The sequence below is a fragment of the Anser anser genome, assembly GCF_964211835.1.
Source record: "Anser anser genome assembly, chromosome: 3".
In the NCBI taxonomy this organism is placed as follows: Eukaryota; Metazoa; Chordata; class Aves; order Anseriformes; family Anatidae; genus Anser; species Anser anser.
Genome location: NC_139722.1, coordinates 25,988,673 through 26,008,526, shown reverse-complemented (window position 1 = coordinate 26,008,526; position 19,854 = coordinate 25,988,673). Strand labels below are relative to the sequence as shown.

At 36.2% G+C, this 19,854-nt stretch overlaps 1 long non-coding RNA gene across 1 annotated transcript in view; it reads right to left on the bottom strand.

Moving 5' to 3' along the window:
* Window positions 1-2,028: 2,028 nt before the first annotated feature.
* LOC310898046 overlaps window positions 2,029-19,854 on the bottom strand; it is a 38,100-nt gene continuing 20,274 nt past the window's right edge. The window contains exons 3-4 of the long non-coding RNA XR_014582915.1: window positions 7,308-7,385; window positions 2,029-2,745 (exon numbers count right to left, since the gene is read on the bottom strand). This is a non-coding gene — a long non-coding RNA (uncharacterized lncRNA). The remainder of the gene's footprint in view (window positions 2,746-7,307; window positions 7,386-19,854) is intronic.

Sequence of the window (19,854 nt, the reverse complement as noted above, 5' to 3'; positions counted from 1 at the left end):
CCTTGTCTTGAATGAGACTTGACATTGCTTCCAGGGGGATCTGTTCCATGATCTTCCCAGTCACAGAGGTGAAGCTCACTGCTCAGTAGTTCCCTGGGTCCTCCTTTCTACCCTTTCTAAAAATGAGAGTGATGTTTCCCTTTTTCCTGTCACCAGGAACTTCACATGACTGCCAGGACATTTCAAATATGATGTAGAGAGGCTTGGCAACTCCATCAGCCAGTTCCTTCAGGACCCCGGGATGCATGTCATCAGGTTCCATAGATTTGTACTTATTCAGTTTCATCAGGTGGTGTTGAACTTGCTCTTCGCTTACAGTAGGAGGGTCTTTGCTGCCCCAGCCCTCATCTACAGGTTCAGGGAAACAAGAGACATGGTAAGTTACTGAGTACCTCAGCCTTCTCCATGTCTGTTGTTACCAGTTCTCCCTTCTTATTTATCAGAGGGAGTATACTCTCCTTGACCTTTCTTTTCTGGCCAATGTGGCCAGAAAATTGGCCACTCCCTTGCTATTTTTGCATCCCTTGCCAAGCTCATTTCCCTGTACATCTGGACAGCATCCCTGTACTATTCCCAGGCCACATGTCCCTGCTTCTACTGCCTCTGCATTTCCCTCTTGTGCCTCAATTTGACCAGCAGGTCCTTGCTCAGCCATCTCAGTTTCCTGCTCTCCCAGTTTGCCTTCTTGGTCCAGGCACTGGAACTTGCATGTCCACAATACAAAGTTGATAAAATTATTCTTGACCTGGTTTTCAACCATACTAAATAATTCCTCTGCCAAACAGTTCCTGGGAATAATTCAGATGGTAGCACAGACAAAGGAATATTCCCAATAGAGTAAGAGAATAACGAATCCTCCTGTCTTGGAGACAGTTTAGGACTGGAAAATGAACCTGGACATCGTTACTTTACTAACATAGATGTAACCTGACAACATTTAGAACATGTTATGAATGTAGATTTATTTTTAAGTATCCTGTCTAAAAACAGCCTTATCTTCCATTTGTAGTGGCATAGAGAAAAATTAGCTTTCTGATTCCCTTTGAATATGCAAGCACGATCTGAGAATAATAGCCAAGATAGTTGATAGCTAAGATGTTAGTGCTGGAGGAAAAATGCCTGATCTCAGGGGATCTAACTGCATCATTAAACTAATGTCATTTAAGTTTGATAAAAAAACAACCCTTGTAATTCTCCCACCTGCAGCAGAATTATATTTCAGAAAGAAGAATCAAGCAGTAGCATGCGTGCTAATGTCTGCTAAATCATTTCCTTTATCCACCAACTGACAATAACATTTTTACAGAACCGATTTCCTAGACAAGCTAGTGAGAGTTCTGTGTCTTCCATTATTCAGTCTCTTTTGAGCTGTTAGTCCATAGATGGGAACTCCCATAGCTGTCTCCATTTTGAGAAGGAATGAATTATAAAAATGAGATTCTTTTTCATCCTACACACAAAATCTGTTTTCCCTGAGCAGAGGAGGAACAGGACTTTGTTTTTAGTTTCCTTCAGTCATCTTCTCAGTCATTTATTTTTAGCCACAGAGCTCCCTTCTTGGAACCAGGTGCATGACTGCTTTTCATCCTGTCTTTTTCTCCTTGTATATATACACTCTTTTCAGACAGTGTCCTCATTCACAACCAGTCAAAGGGAGACCTCGCACACTGTACAGCTCATCTCCACCCTGGCTCTGATATTTGGCTACGTTCTCTAGGAGTTGGCATCTTAATTTTTATAGCTTGATGTCATTATATGAAAGAGTTTTAGTTGTTGCCTCTGTTTAAGATAGAAGAAGGCTGAACTAGACATTGTTCTGTTTAAACTGGGCTTGTTGCTTGATCAAAGACCCTTTCACAGGAATGACTAATACCTTCCAGAACATGAAATATCCATGTGCCTCTCATTATTTTCTATGCTTAGCTGTGATGCAAGAAAGCTGTTGCAAGTTTGATGCTAGCTAAATTCAATCAAATTTCCACTGTCTGACCATTAGAAATTCTTCTGTAGAGAGCTGTTTTCCTGGTGGATCAGCCAATTAACACTTTTAAAGGACCTGATGGTGATCAAACTCTTGACAGCTTGGATTGCATCCTCAGTAACTTGATAAGCGTTGAACCTACAAGTGATATCAACTGAAAAATCATGTGCTAAATTGCACTTCTGTATCAGAGCCTAAGCCAGGAGGAATATACCTAACTGTACCATTCACATGGTAGCCACACTAGCTACAAAACAGCTTCACAAGGTGTCAGCACACAAACCACAGTAAACCTCTTTGTCCTTGAAGGCCACTTAGGCACCTGCCAGTGGGATAATAAGAATAAGAATGATCTGTGGAGCATGCTAGGTGTCTAGTAAGACCTTACTGTCATAACACTCTCCTGATTTGTGTCTGTCTCAAAAGTTAATAATACTAACATCCCCAGTAATAAAGAATTTAATGCAACACAAACCCTGTCTCATTGCTTAGGTGGTACCAGCTTTGTAAGGACTAGTAAAAGACCTTTGGACAAGTGAGTCAGCAAGTCCTTCAGCTCCACACTGAGTGCAGGATACCTGCTTTGGATGTGTAGCAGAATTGTTTATCCTATGTACCTCTAAAGATAGAATAGTGATGCTAGATCATATTTAGTAGATGGCCCCCTTTTAGCATATGTTTTATTATCTATGGCATAATGGTCACTTTTATCCACAATAACTTAGATGCTGAGCTGAGACATCCAAGACAGGACGATCATCTTCCTAGGAACAGAAGAGAGAGAGAACACATCAGAAAAGTTTCCAGATAACCAAAAACTTAGACAGGCTTGCCTGGAAGCCTTTCCTTACCACTGAATTAACTTAAAGGACCTGTGCTTTGAACTTAAGTGTATTTATTTATTGCTTTAAGATATATGGAGAAAAGGTTTTACCCTAACATGAGGCATGAATGGGTGGCTGATAAATACAAAGGTTTATTAAGTTCCAGATATATTTAACTTTGTGAACTGTAATCACTAGATCCCAACCTGGATTGGACACATGTAACTCAGATCCTTCTCAAAAATAAGGGTAGAACTTATTACTGTCACCAAGCAAGTTCTTTGTTTAGGAAATTTTGTTCGGATATCAATTTTCTGACTACAGCAGAGAAGAGAATGGACCTCAGAATCCAGTTTAGAAATTTCTGCTTTCCATTGTATGCATGAAAGCTGTATTCTTTTCAGGTTAATGCAGAGATAGCAATGTGAGAATTTTTTTTTCTTTTGTTAATTCTTTACACTTATGTTTAAAATATTTACTATTTATATACCTCTATTTTTGCATCTTGTAAAATATAAACCTTTAAGTCAGAGCTACAAGCTGCACTTCATATGCAATTGAACACAAATTACATCTTTGATATTATATATTTTTCTGTATTTTAAACTAAGATTATAAAGTACTTCTGGTACATGTCTTTCCCTCCTAACTTTTTTAGGAAGAAAAAAAAATGTAATTTTTACTAATTATTAAAAAAATATATTAATTTTTACTAATTACATTTTGAAATTGGCCAGTTGCAGTTGACAATGTGACATTAGGCATACTTGTTCATTGTAAGCATATTCTGCTTTTTAGAAATGGGTGAAGTCTACTACTTCAGACAATTTTAGTTGGCATATAAGACAAATTGCTATCATGATAAATGTATGGCTTATTACTAATAAACTGATTCAAAATACCATGATTATTTAAAATATATTAATCCTTTAGAATGTAAAATAATCCATACAGCATATTCCTACCTGGTGATTTATTCCTCAACTAAGGATGCTAAAAGCTGTTTTGATAGACAGATAGATGTATTTTCTTACTTATTGGTTGTTTTACTGTTATTTCTAATATCATGAAATGATTAGCAATCTCCTTTTCTCAATATTTGCCCTTGGTTTTATTTAGGAAATATTCTTGACAATGAATTAATTTCTTAGGAAAAAATATGACAGCTGAGGGAAATAAGTGCAGACACACCCAGAACAAGAACAGAAGAACAGAACCGCTCTCATGTGCGGGAGGTTTCCATTATTGTTTTTGACTGCTGCACTCAATTTGTTCTACTCTTGAATTATGGGATCATCTCAGTCATAAACAGGTAGAGAAAATATTCAGTAATTTGGATGTTTTGCATAAATTTAAGCATATCCATGACTGATAATGCATTTGAAAGAACCTATCATCTGCTAGTTCCCTGAAGTCAAAACACTACTACAATGAAAAACTCTCTTAATAAAAACGAAGGGCAAGGAATTAAAAATAAAATAGTAGCAAAATAAACAGTGGGGAAAATATTAGAAATACTTCTAATATGCCTGCATACCTTTGATTATTTTTATTCATTAGCATAGCAGGATTCTTTCTTGGCTTATCGTTAGAGGTAATTCTCTGTGCTTAGCCATACACATTTTCATATCAAGAAAGAGCTGCTGTTCAGACGAAGTACAGGTGGACAAATAATCCACTCTGTGCCAACTGCAGTGTTTGTTTCTGAGTGTGCTTCCCAAAAGTGTGTCATTAACACAGTGAGTTAAAGATGACACTGAGAGGTAGCTGGTACTGAATTATTTTAAAAATAAATAAATGAATGAAAGCAACATCAACTATACATATATATACACACATATATATATACATACATTTGCATCCTTTAATAAATAAAGGATGAGTTACTTTCTAGTGCCTTATGGAGGCTGGAGAAACCTTGAGAATATATGGATACTTTCAACTACTTTCTGTAATACTTGTCTTGTATCTCCTTAAAGGAATAAATTAAGGAGTTTGTAGTGTATAAACAGGAATGAGAAATTTAGGAAATAAATAGTGTATACATTCAACAGCAATCTGTGCTATATGATAATAGGATGCTTTTTGCTGAGGAAGTGTAAAAGCTTCTTAGTATTGAGTATACAAGCCGTTACTTTTAAAAATACTGTCTATTTTACAAAACAAGGGAATGGAAGCTCAGCATATCTGGCATATGCAGGAGATAAAAATGGAAATTTGGCTAGCAGATGGTTTCAAAGAAAAACTGCTAACTTTGTTTAAACTAGACTACTTTGGAGAAGTTTTTTTTTTTTTTTTTTTTTTTTTTTTTTCCTCTACATGAACATGAGATCATAGCTAGGGAGAAAGAACAGTTAGCGGTTCATTGAACTTTGACTATTCATGGTGACACAACAGAAGACAGGAATCATTACTTTTTAGTACATCCTTAAACTATCATTATTGCTATGGACCTGCTTTGAATTATGCTGGGAAACATATAATGGGTCAGCTATCATTAGATAAAAATAAATTGATATAGCAACTGCTTCAAAACCCCTTTCAGATACCTAAGGGCTGACAAACTAGTCTGAAATGAATAATCTGAGAGATTATAGGAGTTTCTGATAAATTTAAATTTTTAACAAAGAGACAGAAATGTATGCAACCTCTGAAGACATTGATATTACTCATTATTTTACATATTTCAATATTTTTGTTAGTTGTAAGATTTGCTACAAATCCTGACGAGCTCACGGTGAGCATTTGATGCCTGCTATTTTAAAAACAGACTCTACATATAACACTACTAATGACATTTGACATCCTTGGATGACATTTTGTATCCTTGCTGGGTAACTTAAATGCAGAAAGTAGAAATTTATATCCAGAAAACCAATCTAGAAATCTTGCACTCCAGAACTGCCTAGCTCAAGGACACTAGGCATATTCCTGGTCAGTCAGAGATTTTCCTACAGGATTAAATCAGGCACTGTGCATGCTCAGAAGTGTGGAGAGCTAGCTATTAACTCCATCTTTAACCTAGCATAATTCTGTGATGTAGTGGAAGAGAGTTAACAAAAGGACCTTAGTAGATACAGAAACCTCTCACATATGATAAAACACTAAAAAAAATAACCAATAGGCAGGAAAAAAATGCATCTCAGAATGTTTTAAGAAGCTGTTCTTTTAATTTCTAATGAAAACAATGTAATGGGCTCTAAACCATTGTCCTAGAGGACACTAATCATAGTCAATGCATTTTTATAAGTTTTGAAATATTTTTAGTGTCCCTTTAAAATATTCTTCTTTCCTTCTCTAACTATTCCTAATATTATTTCTATCTTCATTGTGGTCACACTGTCTTCTTTCTCTACTTAGCAGTTTTTAGTAAGAGAGCATTTAATCTTATTGATCTTATTCATGTTTCTTGATTAGACACCCTAGTCCTAGTTGTCCCCTTCCTTCTGAAATCATTGTTGAGGTCAATTTCAATTAAAGTTGGGTTGTGTCATACAATTCTGATTAGGCTTTTGATTAGGTCAGTCTTGGGCAGTCTGTGCTCAGGTTTCTGGTTCAAACACATGCTTATCTCTAACCAAATCCACTGAAGCCTGTCTTTCCTTTATAACTTGTTGTAAAGATTTGACATTAGACTGATGGGCGTTTTTCTGCCTTATGGAGCATAGATCCAAAACTGGCAGATTTATGAAAATCATAACTATTGGACTACAAACTTTACTTGCTACTTCTTTCGGGGTTCAGGGATTAAAGAGATTACATATAGATTTGAATCCAAATAGATTCTGCTTTTTACATTTTATCATTTGTATTCCTTTAGAGTTTATCACATTACTAATGTTTTACGTTATCTTTTTTGCTTTTATTTCCATTTTTCCCAAATGGTACTTCAGAACACATTTCACCAACGTTGCACAGGGTGACTCTTACCTGTGTTTGTTCCTTAAGTTCAATATTTCTATTTCAGTAACCTTATTCCTTGTAACAGGAATTACTATTGTAATAGTTACAAAACAAGTTTCACTGAAAATCAAGACAAAATATTGTCTTGGTTTGTCAAAAAATTCTTTGGGCATCATGCCTAGATAATTTTCCTCCTCATTGCAGCACTGATTCTACTTCTTTCCAATTTTCGTTTGTTTGTTTGTTTGGTGGTTTTTGAATTTCCATTTTGTGATTCTTTGCAGTTTGTGAGATACTACTCAGCTTTCTTCATTAACCTGTATTTTCTCCTTAATACTTTCAGGGTCTTTTTTATTTCTAATATTGTGCATGAAGTGCCTTTTTTATGGAGAAGTAGAACCTCAATGTCTTTTCTTTTTCATGTGAGCTACAAGAATCATGATGTTTTATATTCAACTTGAAAGAAATTCTGTATGTTATGGCTAAGTTTCTGACGAACTTGACCCCAGCTGACTTCAGTGAGTCTTCTAACAACAACTAACTGACTTTTTTTCTAATCATGTCATTTTACAGACCAAATTTAGAAAAAAGTAAATTACCAGCTTATGAGGCACAAGGAATGGTGTGTCCAACTTCTATGAAGAGGTGAAGAGAGAAGGGATAGGAATCTGTGATTGCTAGTAGACAAAGGAAGGACTGATCTTAAAGTAAATCTTCAATTTTTAAAGGTTTATAACATGAACACAAACACTTAGCTACAGTTTCCTGCTTATAAAAACAAACAAACAAAAAAATCAAACCAAAACAAACAGAAAAAAACAAAACAACAAAAACACTTTAGATTTAGCTTACTGTTTTTCCATTCAGTTGAACCAACTTGTGATTATTCAATTTCTTAGTGTCTATCAATTCGTCAATGAAGTTCTCACTGCTTTCTAGAACAAAGTATGAAAGAGGACTTTTTCTCTTGAGTACCTCATCTTATCATGAAGAACTGATGTTCTCCATATTGTCCAGATTAGAAAATCCCATGAAGAATACAAATACTACAGGAACTTTGTCTACAAAAAAAAAAAAAAAAAGTTGACTTTTTTTTTCACTTGAAACCGATCGTATAATGGACTCCAAACATTTCTCTGTAAACTGTGCTTTTCTTCTCCAGATTGATTTGGATCCAAACAGATTCTACATTTTGCATTTTAATATTTTTATTCCTTTAAAGCTTATCACATTACTAATGTTTACACTGTCTTTGTTTTTATTTCCATTTTTCCCAAATGGTACTTCAGAATACATTTCATCAATGTTGCACAGTGTGACTCCAGCCTTAATTGTTGTAGTGTTGAATAGTATCAGAGAAATCTTAACATGTACTTAAAGTCATTGGTATCTTTGTAGTCCCTTCCCCATTTCCCTATGATAGGTTGCAAAGAACAAAAGAAGTTTCCAGCAGGTTAGTATTTGGGCTTCCTTTACTCCATTTGTTTTGATCTATCTTTGATTAGATAAAATGCAATAACAATGGTGCAGAATATAATGAAGCAAGACTAAGGCTGAATATTCAGGTTTTGAGAACTAATTTAAATTCTGTGACTGAGTCTGGCTTTTGAGATGATGTAAACTTGTTATAATTCAGATATCTCAGTGGTTAATACTGTTTTATTTCTGCTGAACCTCTTCATCAATTTAAATATTTTTAAACTACTTTTTATTTGAAAGACTGTGACATAAAGCGGATTTATTTATTTATTTGTTTGATGCTGATGATGTAGAATGAATTTTTGCATGTGCAGATCCCTGAGGCACATATCCTGACCTAGCTGACCCTGCTTTGAGCTGAGGGTGGGACTAGATGATCTCCAGACATCCCTTTCAACCTCAGCAATAGTGGGATTCTGTGATTCTGTGAATTCCACTCTCTGCCCCCAGACTAACAGTTACATCTTATGTCTTCATCGTCCAGACTGGAACTTGTAGTTATATCAGTATGTCAGGCCGCCGCTATGATTTTCTTCTCTTTGGTTGCACTCTTAAAACGTGATAATTCTTCAGTGAAAAACCACAGAATTGAGAGTAGTTTTCAGATGAGCTTAAAATCTGTGAAAGATCTACTTCAGTCCTTATGACTACAAGGCATCAGTGGCTGATCTTCTTGCCCTATATTCACAAGTGAATTCCAAGACATTTTGACATTGTAAGTGTTTAGTCTAAGGACTGCTATTAAAACAGGGGAATGTATTCCCTCATATTTTCCTTTGTGCAGTATTTTCATTTATTTCAGCTCATATCCTTGAACAAGAGATAAAATAAAGAAGTAGTGGAGCTGAAATTTAGATCTGTGCCAGTGGAAACACTTCTGCAGTCTGTCTTTGCCAAAAGGAAATCACAGGAGGCACTATTATTGGTGATACTTGTTCTAAATCCCACAGAGAGAGAGTTTGTTTCATTTTCTTAGGAGACTTAAGGTAAAACTGAGCCAACTGGAGGGATTTTTTGAGGAATCCAGGATGATTCCTGTTTTAGTAAAATCAGAAGGAGTTTCTAGGAAGACCTGAAAATGATATTTACTTGTAAAAGTTAATAAACAGTATTTTGTGGTTTAGACTTTGCTTCTTTCAACCAGTATTATCTATCAGAGCTTTAAAATGAGCCTGATCTCAAAATTTATTTTAACTGCACGATATTTGTTTTCTTTCCTTTAATAATTGTACCTTTTCATACATCACTTCAAATAGCTTAATGGTATGATGTTTTTGAAATTTATGTTCTAAGTAACATCTATAATTATGGTGTTTGAACAGTAATCTTTTCATCCGTTGCTGTGGGCTGATACTCTGGGTCTTTTGCTTTCATCATGGAGCTATTTTTAACTGTTACCCTTATGGGCTAATAATTTAGAGAGTAGCTGTTACATATAAATCAGTTATCCACATTTTTTCCCTAAAAAAAAATAAAATAAAATAATTGTTGCTTATGTACATGTTGAAGGAGGATTGCATTAATATGTAGAAATTCCATCAGCAACATATCTAGTTTTTGTTTTTTTTTTTCAAATTTTTAATCTAAATTAGAGAACTGTCAGCTCATACTTTATTACTAAGAAATCAAAGAACAGATTTTCCATTTAAAATATTTTATTATTCAGATTGTTCAAATTACTAGGTAGATTAATTAATTCAGAGACTAAAACTCAGACCTCAGTTTAATGCATGTGGAGTTGCATAAATACAAGTAACATCAAAATTTTGCATGGTGGAAAACAACCACTACATCCTTACATGTTAACAAACAGTACCTAATATAAAGAGAAAAGAAGAAGAAGAAGAAGAAGAAGAAGAAGAAGAAGAAGAAGAAGAAAGAAGAAGAAGAAGAAGAAGAAGAAGAAGAAGAAGAAGAAGAAGAAGAAGAAGAAGAAGAAGAAGAAGAAGAAGAAGAAGAAGAAGAAGAAGAAGAAGAAGAAAGAAGAAGAAGAAAGAAGAAGAAGAAGAAGAAGAAGAAGAAGAAGAAGAAGAAGAAGAAGAAGAAGAAGAAGATGTACTCTCACAATAAATATAATGAAAAAGGAAAAAAATCAATATCACAAATGACAAATCTCTTGAGAATGTAAAAATGTGTTTATATTTTTTAAATTTTAAATAAGAAGTCAGAAAAAATGGTTAATAGAGTCTTCAGGTATTTTTAGCTAAAGAAAACATGTCAAAGTTTCTAAGGGCTGAAGATACACCTACTACTTGCAGGTAGAGTTTGCAACATCAGCAAGAATGTTAGTATTAGTGGCTTAAGGGAGGATGTAGTAGAGTACTCAGAAACATCCACTTCTACATTTTGCAAGTTTACTTCCAGCCCGTGTCTGGCTCCTTTTTTTTCAATAACTTGAACAGGAGAAATGTATTCCATTATGGCTATCAAACCTTGTAAACTGTTGGTTAAATCTGTCTTTTTAGATATTGTTTTTACAAAAAATCCAGCATAATTCTAAAGATCTACATATGTTAAGAAAGTTACAGTCTTCATGAGATTGGACCTTGTGTCTGAAGTGGTAAAATAGCTTTAAAGCCCAGTTGCTTGGAGATTGAATATGTGCTTGTACAGCATGTGCAGATGACAGCACAAACAGATTTATTTTATACATATTTATACACACACATACACACACATACATACAGCCAGGAGGAGATTTCCTGGATATAAATTTATAATTAAAATACAGAAGGAACACATAACAAATATTGAAAGAATTTACTTCATTGAAAGAGCGTTTCTTAGGGCACAATTCCTATTTTCTTAGGGTTCATTAATCCAATGAACTAGCAGACAGGAGAGGAAAGCAGTCATTTTGTTTGTGTGAGTTTTATAGAACTTTTATATGCGATTAGAAAAGAATACAATCCCCTTGTTTAAAAAGTAACATCTAAATTTTGAGTCAAAACAGGTCCATTACTAAGGAATGTAAATTGACATAGTTTTTTTTTTCTTTTTCCTTTTATTTTTTTTCCTGTAAACAATATAAATAGAAATCTATGTCAAATTTAAAATATTTAGGAATTAGACTTACTGAAATCATCCTGCATTCACAAAATGTGCTTAGGAAAAGAAATCAAACGGGCATTTTTATCACTACATTTGGTTTGATAGCAAAATAAATACAAGGGAGAAACAACACATCTGGTAGCATATGATGGACAAAAATATAACAAGCCAGCAGTTGGATGAATCATTGCAGAGGCTCTGACAAAAATACACTGACCTCACTCTGACATTTAGTTAAAACATCAATCTTTTGTTGTTTGTATGAACCTTTCTTCAAAATAAGGTAATTAAAACAAAAAGGCAGGCAAACAAATAAAATTAGTAGGTTGCATTTTATGTGGGGTTGTTAACATTTCTGGTCAATGGATTTCTTATCTATTCACATATTTACTCACAGGTTAAGATATATAGAAGTTTTTGTACACAGACATTGTATTCAGAATTTATTTAGAATAGCATTTAAGTGAGTCCTTCAGTGCTACTGAGTTCAACCAAGGGAAAATAATAATAAAAAAAAGCAAAAAATCCTTAGCTGTTTAGCAAATGGAGAAATACATTCTAAGGAGTTACGAACTGAGGTCTTGAGCCTATTATTTGGCCGAGACAAAACTGCCAACTTAAGCCTGTACAAGTTAAGCCCACCACATAATTTCTGAAATTCAACATTTCTTCTCTACCCCAATACAGATGCCTCAGAAGAGCTAATCAAAAACTGCATTAAAATTGAGAAGATGCTTAAAGCTACCTGAGAAGGAAAGCATCACAGTGAAATGGTCTTAAAATCTGTACCTTCTGGAATTTTGACAACTAAGCCAGAAATTACTGTGGATCTGTTAGCAAGTAGGGCAGTCCAGTAAGAGCAAATGCATCAAGCAAAACAATGCTCAGGATCGGACATCCACACTATATGTTTCAGAGGGCTTTTCTAGCCAAGAGGCCAGCTTGGTCCCTGTGGCTGAATGCTCACTAGTGCCTGAATTGTATCAGAAGCAGACCTTCCAGTTCAATTCCACACAAAATGAATCGAGTCTGTGTATGCCTGATGTGAATCAAAACATAGTCATTGAGGAAGGTTCACGGGTCATTTTGTAAAATATGTCCTCAATACGAGCTAAAGCACCAATGTAGTTTCCCACTTTCCAAACTCTTCTTTTCAGATGAGAAGTCTATAATAATTCTTAAAAAGAAAATTCTAACAAGCATTCTTAAAAGTACAAGTGGTGGTGATTGTGCCTGCTATCAGATTAGAGGGCACAGTTTTCATTTCTTAGATGATCTGAAGCAGTAGGCAACATCATCATTCTCCTCTGCTCATTTTAACTGCCCATCTGCTCATCTGCTCTCTGATACACTCCAGTACAAGTTATTTTGCTTCATTGGCCCAGGTTTACCTGGGGAGTGGAAAATCCTTCCAATATCCTGCCAAATAGAAGCTCAAACTTTGTTCTAAGGCTCTACCTAGAACTAAGTGACGATACACGCACAAAGATCAGTGTACACAGGCACTTCCAGCACCGAGATTAGGTCGCTGGTACTGTTTAGTTTTGTCTTTTGGTAAGAGAGAATGGAAAAACCCTCTAAGAAAAAAGAGAGAAAGGTATACTTCTTACACTTCACATAGTCTTTCTCACTTCCCTTTTCTCTCTTCCCACAATTTTCATCTTTCTCAACTGCTTTGTGGTGCTTAGTTTGCTCCTTCATATCCAGACTCAAAGACCTCTGCACTGGCAAATGTGGGATGACATACAAATGGAGAGCATGGAGAAAAAGAAAAAGGGCATTCTTTTTACCAAAGTTGACTGACAGTGATCTGGTATTGGGTAGTAGCCTGATGGGATTAATTTTACAAGATTCTTTCTCCAGCAAGAGGGAGACATTGCTCTAGGGGAGTTAAGAGTAAATCTGTACAGCCTCCTGGCAGTACTTTATTCACAGAGGAAAGAACATCCCTAGAAAGATTAACCCCACTTCTGTGAAGTAAGCCTTTCTTCTAATTGCTTTTTATTTAAATATAGTAAGATCTTCAAGCCAGGGACTTCCTTTCATGTATGTAATCACCTAAAATACTTGGCACTATTAAATTAAATACATACTTAGCTTTAATAATTAATATCATTCCTTGTGGTAGAGTTAAACTCCATCTCACTGTTCTGGACTCTTTCCCTTTGAAGTTTACAAGGAATAGAGATGTTGTCCAGCCAACCCATTGCAATAACTTTCCATCTGTGTGGAAGGAGAGAGCATCTGCTCCTCTAAGAGTGTATGGTCAAGGACCTTTTTAGTGCAAAAAGTGGATAATAAGAGAAGAGGGAAGCTGTAAACAAGAACAGAGGCACAAATCTGACAGACAAACATAGAGACACAGATAAGAAACAAACCTAATCAGACACAGTAATTGGCAGGCTATCAAGAAGCTGCAAGCAAACCTGGGCTTTGCAAACCTGAGGGTTGAGGGTGATGGAGGAGGTTGGTAGGAATATGCAAGCTGATGAGGGAATATGAAGGGGAAAGGGGAGCAGGGAGGAGGGAACAGAGAGAAAGGGGTATAAAAAGGGGCAGTTATGTGTAAAATGGAGCTGATCAGTACACTTGTCTGACTGAGCCCCACCTCTGATCATCACAGTCTGTTTTTTTTATTAAACCTTTCCTTAACTATTTCACTCTCTATCTTGTGTGTTTGGGTCTGCATTTGGTCAGAGGTGCCAGGTGGGAGGAGTGTCCACACTGGTATCTGGGAGACCTGTGGACATGGGGTGCCTGTGAGAGGAGTGTGTGTTTGTGTGTCTGCAGTGAGCATTAGACTGGACCATCTGGCAAGTAGGAGACCCGTGGGGTGAGTAAGAGGGTCTGGGGTCTGATTGGGGATATTGGACAGACAGAGGGGCCATGCCAGTACTCAAGGGATCCATGAAGGTGCGTGTGTGTTTGTGAACCTAGAAAGTATTGAGTGTACCCCTGCACCAGTGACATTTTGCTTCTGCCAGCCCTAGAGGAGAAGGGCTTATGACTTCTGTGAATCCTATATGTAAGTGCTGTTGATGCCAGTGCCCTGTCTGTGTGACCAGCTGTGTCCATGTCCTGTGGGTGTCCTGGATGTCTTTGGTAGCTGTTCAGCTTCACTAATGGACGAACCTGCAAAAAGGGAAGCTGCAGCTGCTCTTGTAGCTGAGCAGGAGGAGGCCTGGGCTGGGGCTGCTGGAGGAAGCCTAACATCCCTTCACTGTAACCACAGTCAATTTCGTAAGACAAATTTTTGATCATTAAATATTCCGTGAATGTATGAGAAATAATTGCCCTTCCTTTTGGAAGTTGTTTGAGAAATGAGTATTAAGGTACTCTATAAATGATGTGTTTTCAAAATTACTTGTGGAATAAAGTCCTTAACCTTTCCAAGAAACATTAGTCTACATAGCTTTTATTTTTAGAAATAATTATACAGTATCATATATGTAAGTAAAAAGGAAAAAGTAATTATTTCTACAATAGATCTAATTCAAAAAAAAAGGTTTTATAGAAAATGGAAATGTCAACCTTTAATTAAGATCATGCTGGACTAAAATTAAAAAATGCCTGTTTAATAAAAAGTAAATATTCCTTCAATTCAGTGTATACTGGGGAATTATAGTAACAAGTTACCAGCTAAACAGACTAGGAAAAGGAAAGATTCTATATTTTATAAGATTCATTCACTATTGTTTCCGGTTTTATTAATATTTTGCTGCAATAAGTTATTACATAAAATATTTGATTATATGGACACAGACTTTATTCTCTTCATTGTGTGGTTCTAATTTGCTTTAAGAGAACTAGTTTCCAGTTCTCCAGATCAGCACAAGAGAAAAGGGAAAAAAAATCATCCAGATGTTGGGATGGTTACCATTCTTAGTGTCCTAGGATACCTAATGTTACTGTGTTTAAAAAAAAAAAAACAAAAAAACAAACAAACAAACAAAAAAAAAAAAAACCAACAAAAAAAAGCAGGAAGTCCCAAGATCATACTACCAAACACTGAGCACAGTATTTATAAACACATTCTAGATTTTCTCTATAGATATCTAATCCTCAAATACAACCCACATGACAGGAGATGTACAGAATATGGCAAGTACCTCCAGACTGCATTCAGCCTACTGTCTTGAAAAAGGCCTTTAAGACTTATCTTGGAATAAATATATTAATCCTGTCTGTCTTTCATTACTTTTTTTATTTTTTTTATTTTTTATGAAATTCAATAATGTCTCATTAATTATAGATGTACAGGTGTACAGAATACACCTTTTTGATAAGCAAGGGCTGTTCCATGCAAAGTAAAGAGAGGATGTGTATACGTGTGCATGTAAAGATGTTCTCTGATGGCTGGTGTTTTGTCAGAAGAGTTCTTTAGCACTTCAGGATGGGTTGCAAAGCACCAGAATACTGGAAGCATTTGAGATATTTTTTAATTGAGAATGATAAGCAGGAATATCAAAACTTTCAGGAAGGATTATTGAATGCTGGCTGCCTACCTGCAGAATTAGGGAACAGATAAGTATTTAAAGTTTAGTTTAAAACTTGTGAAGCTGCCAGATCTTAGCACTCCAGAAAATCAAGCTGGAAGCTTATGAAACCGGCTTGCTGAATCTAAATGGGGCTAGTGAATGTGTCTGTCTCTATTGGTGAGACTGGCCATCAAGAATTCCAAGCCCCTAAGACCAGTTTCGAAATCTGGAGAAGACTTACCCTTGGAAGAGAAAGACCATGTCAGCGAATATTTAAACAAACAAATCATACGCAAGTCTACAGGACCTGATGTGGTGCAGGCATGAGTGCTTGGAAGCTGGCTAATGTCACTGCAAGACCACTCTTGACTATCTTTGAAAGGTCACGGCCATCAGGAGAATATTCTGAAACCTGGAAGAAAGCAAATATCACTCCTATCTTCAAGAAGGACAAGAAAGAGGACCTGGGAAACTACAGTCACAATGGTCTGCCCCATCTTGACTCTGTGGGAAGGTTATTGGAGCAAGTGTTTTCAAACATATGAAGGACAAGAAGCTGATTGAATCTAGTCAGCATGGATTTACAAAGGGCAGATCATGCCTGACAAATGTGGTACCTTTCAATGAAATAGCTAGCTCAGAATATGAGGGAAGAGCAATGGATGTTATTTATCTTGATTTTAAGAAGATTCTTGATGCTGCCTCCCATGCTATTCTTCCTGACAAACTGATGCAGTTTGGACTACATAAGTGAGGTGAACTGCTGGGCTCAGAGGGCTGTGATCCAGCAACACTCTGTCCAGTCACTAGTGGAATCCCCCAGGCTACCAATATTGTTCGATGCTGTCATTAAGGATCTGTATGATGAGACAGAATGTGCCCTCAGCAAGTCTGCAGATGTTACAAAACTGGGAGAAACAGCTGATACATTGGAGAGTAGTGCTGCCATTCAGAGGGACCTGGTCAGGCTGGAGAAATAGGCTGACAAGAAGCTTATGAAATTCAACATGACTAAAGGCAGAGTCCTGTCCTTGGGGAGTGTATTGAGCATAACTGGCAGGTAGTGTGTGGGGACTTCAGGAGTGACCTGTGTAGGAAGAGGTCAAGGACTGTCCTGTGCTAGTCACAGCTGGCTCCAGTTGGCTTAAGAACAGATAAAGTAGACCCATTGTGTGCCAAAAATCAAACAAATCAGAAAATTTTATGGTGCCTCTGCAAAAACATTTAAGAAAAGGCAGTGACCGCTAGGAGATACAAAAGAGGTGCCAGGGAAAGAGACTTGTCACAGGAGGAGAGATACCAGATCTACAGTGCAGCCATCTGGAAAGCACCTTTGCAGAGAAGGTGCTGGGTGTCCTGGTTCTCAGTGATATTCAATGAAAGGACAAGAAGCAACAAACACAAATTGAAGAACAGGAAATTCCACTTAAATATAGAAGAAAAATTTTTCACCGTCTGTGGTGAAACACTGAAACACGTTGCTCAGAGAGGATGTAGAGTTACCATGCTTGTAGATACCAAAAACTTGACTGGATATGGTTCTTGGTGACCTACTCCAGTTGACCCTACTTTGAGCAAGGATGTTGGACAAGATGATCTTCAGAGGTCTCTTCCCAGCTCAGTGATTCTGTAATTCAGTGATTCTGTAAGTCATCAAAAAGGCTGTTTCTGTCATTCTCAGAGCATTTGGAAAGTTTTGTTGATTGTGCTATATGTGGGTTTTGTTTCTAGACATGGAAAAAATCATCAGAGGATGAGGTAGCAAGGGCTTTTTTAATGCAACAGCTAAGTGTTTGGAACTCTTTTCTGTGAGGTAGAAGGCCTCTGTTCACTATCCACCTCTGCATAGGTCTTGTTTGAGCTTACCATAACCAACCTACCAAAGAGTTCCCATGAAAATGTCCTTATATTTTAAGCTTGATTCTGAGATGTATAGCTCTGACATTCAATTGCTGGAACTCTTTCATTTTCAGGTTGTGCTTAAACGTATAAATAATATTGAAATGACTTTGTCATTAGGATAGTCATAAGAAAAGTGGAGTTCTGTAAATGAGTTCCCTTTCCCATTCTGGAAAGCTTTTTTTCACAACTAAGTATCCACAAGGGATGACTGAGGATAACCTACTGAATACTTATCCTGGTAGATTATTCTGCTGGGAGCTCAGAATATGAGTTCAGCCCACCTTCATTGTGAAAATGGAATGAAATACAGATGTTACACATATTGGACTAGTTCTTTAACAACTAGGTGCCTGTTCAAAGGAAGACTGCTTATATTATCACCGTCACTGTGGATTTAACTTGGTTTTTGTTTGCTTTTCTGGAAAATGTCTGCAGGGGATTGGGCCACTGAAAGTGGGTCAGGGGCTGGACCGCTTTTATTGGTCTTCACAAGAAGCGAAGTATTGTTTTGGCAAGAAAAAATGAAAATAATTTTGATGACCTTATTTGAAACATTTTTATAAAATTGAGTGCTGAGTCAAAGAGCCCATTGTGAAGGTAACTATAAACTGAGGCTTTTTCTTTATAAATTGGGATGAATTCACAGAGAATGGAAAAATGAAAAAAAAAAAAAGAAACACACTACAAACGCAAACACAAACGTGATTTTCATTCAAGGTTTGTTGAGTACCATGGTCAACCGTAATGTTTTACGAACAACATTAAGATATGTGACTGCCATAGCACTTAAAATTATGTTGGCCTTGTGTGGAAGTACTGAAGGCAATTCCACTTCCACTGACTATAAATTAATTTGTGCAGAACTTGCTGTTCTTCTTTCACCAAACTAATTTGCAGAGGTACTAACAACAGAACATTATGCTTTTTGCAATTCATTTTCTCTGTCTATCTGATGATATTTGCTCACACACACAAACAAAAAAAAACACCCACCTCTAAATCCAGAAGAACAGACTTTCTATAGAACAGACTTTCTGTTAAATACAACAGCTATGAAGCTAAGGTAAACATTAAAAGTTGGAAAAGACCTTCAAGTCCAACCATTAACTTGACCTACTGAGTCCCATCACTAAACCATGTCTCTTAGTGCTACATCCACATGTCTCTTAAATACCTTCAGGGCCGGCAACTTTACCACTTTCCTGGGCAGCCTGTTCCAATGCTTGACAACCTTCTTCCATGAAGAAATTCTTCCTAATATCCAGTCTAAACCTCACCTGGTGCACCTTGAGAACATTAGCTGATCATGCTCGAAGTTGTGATTTTTCTTAAGTATGTCACACAACTTGAATAATCAAATTTAATTTACAAATTAATTTACAAATTAATTTACAAACAATTTACAAAACAAGATTTTTTTTTATTTACAAATTTATTTTTCAAAACAAAACATACTTCTAAATTAGCAAATTGAACAATTTTGTCATTCAAAGGCCATCAAAGAATGATATTATATATATTATTTATTAAAACTCTCAGACCTCTGAGGAAGGTCATTGTCGACTGTCTTTCAGGAACTTTCCCTGGACTGGACTAAATTCTGAATTGTGCTCCGGAATTGCCTGGGACAGTGCTAGCTGGTCAAGACTGCCAGGTACTGTTGTAACAATTAAGTAGTTTAGACAGTTGAGTTGCCAAGCCTATTCCTTTTACCGTGCTACTTTATTTTCTAATATAGAATATGCAGGGTCTGAGAAGGTCCAGTAAAGTAAACAAATTCCAGCAGGCAACACAGCAAAAGAGAACTTTAAAATATAGGAAAAATTAAAAGCCTGTAGCCCAGAGCTACATCAGAAAGACAAAATAATTTACACTTACATGTTGGTTTTTATTTTTATTTTAAAAATGTATTTATGTTTTACAAATAGCAAAGAGATCTGTCAGAGAAGTAGTTTCAGGTCATGACATCATGTGACCCAGACAAATTACACCTAATGGTTTTAAAGAAAGTAGCCAGAGAGCTCAGTGGATCATCATAAAGTCCAATGAATGATACATTAGGAATTAATCTTTGAAAATAGCAGGAAATCCAGAAGACAGCTGCTCACATATTTCACATAGTTATTACAGTTATCATATCTAACATTTAGATATGGTAAAAAAGGGTGAATCAGAGCATCACTTCTAAGCAACATAATAGCTAATTCAGGGCTAGCAACAAGGAATTAGTACATTA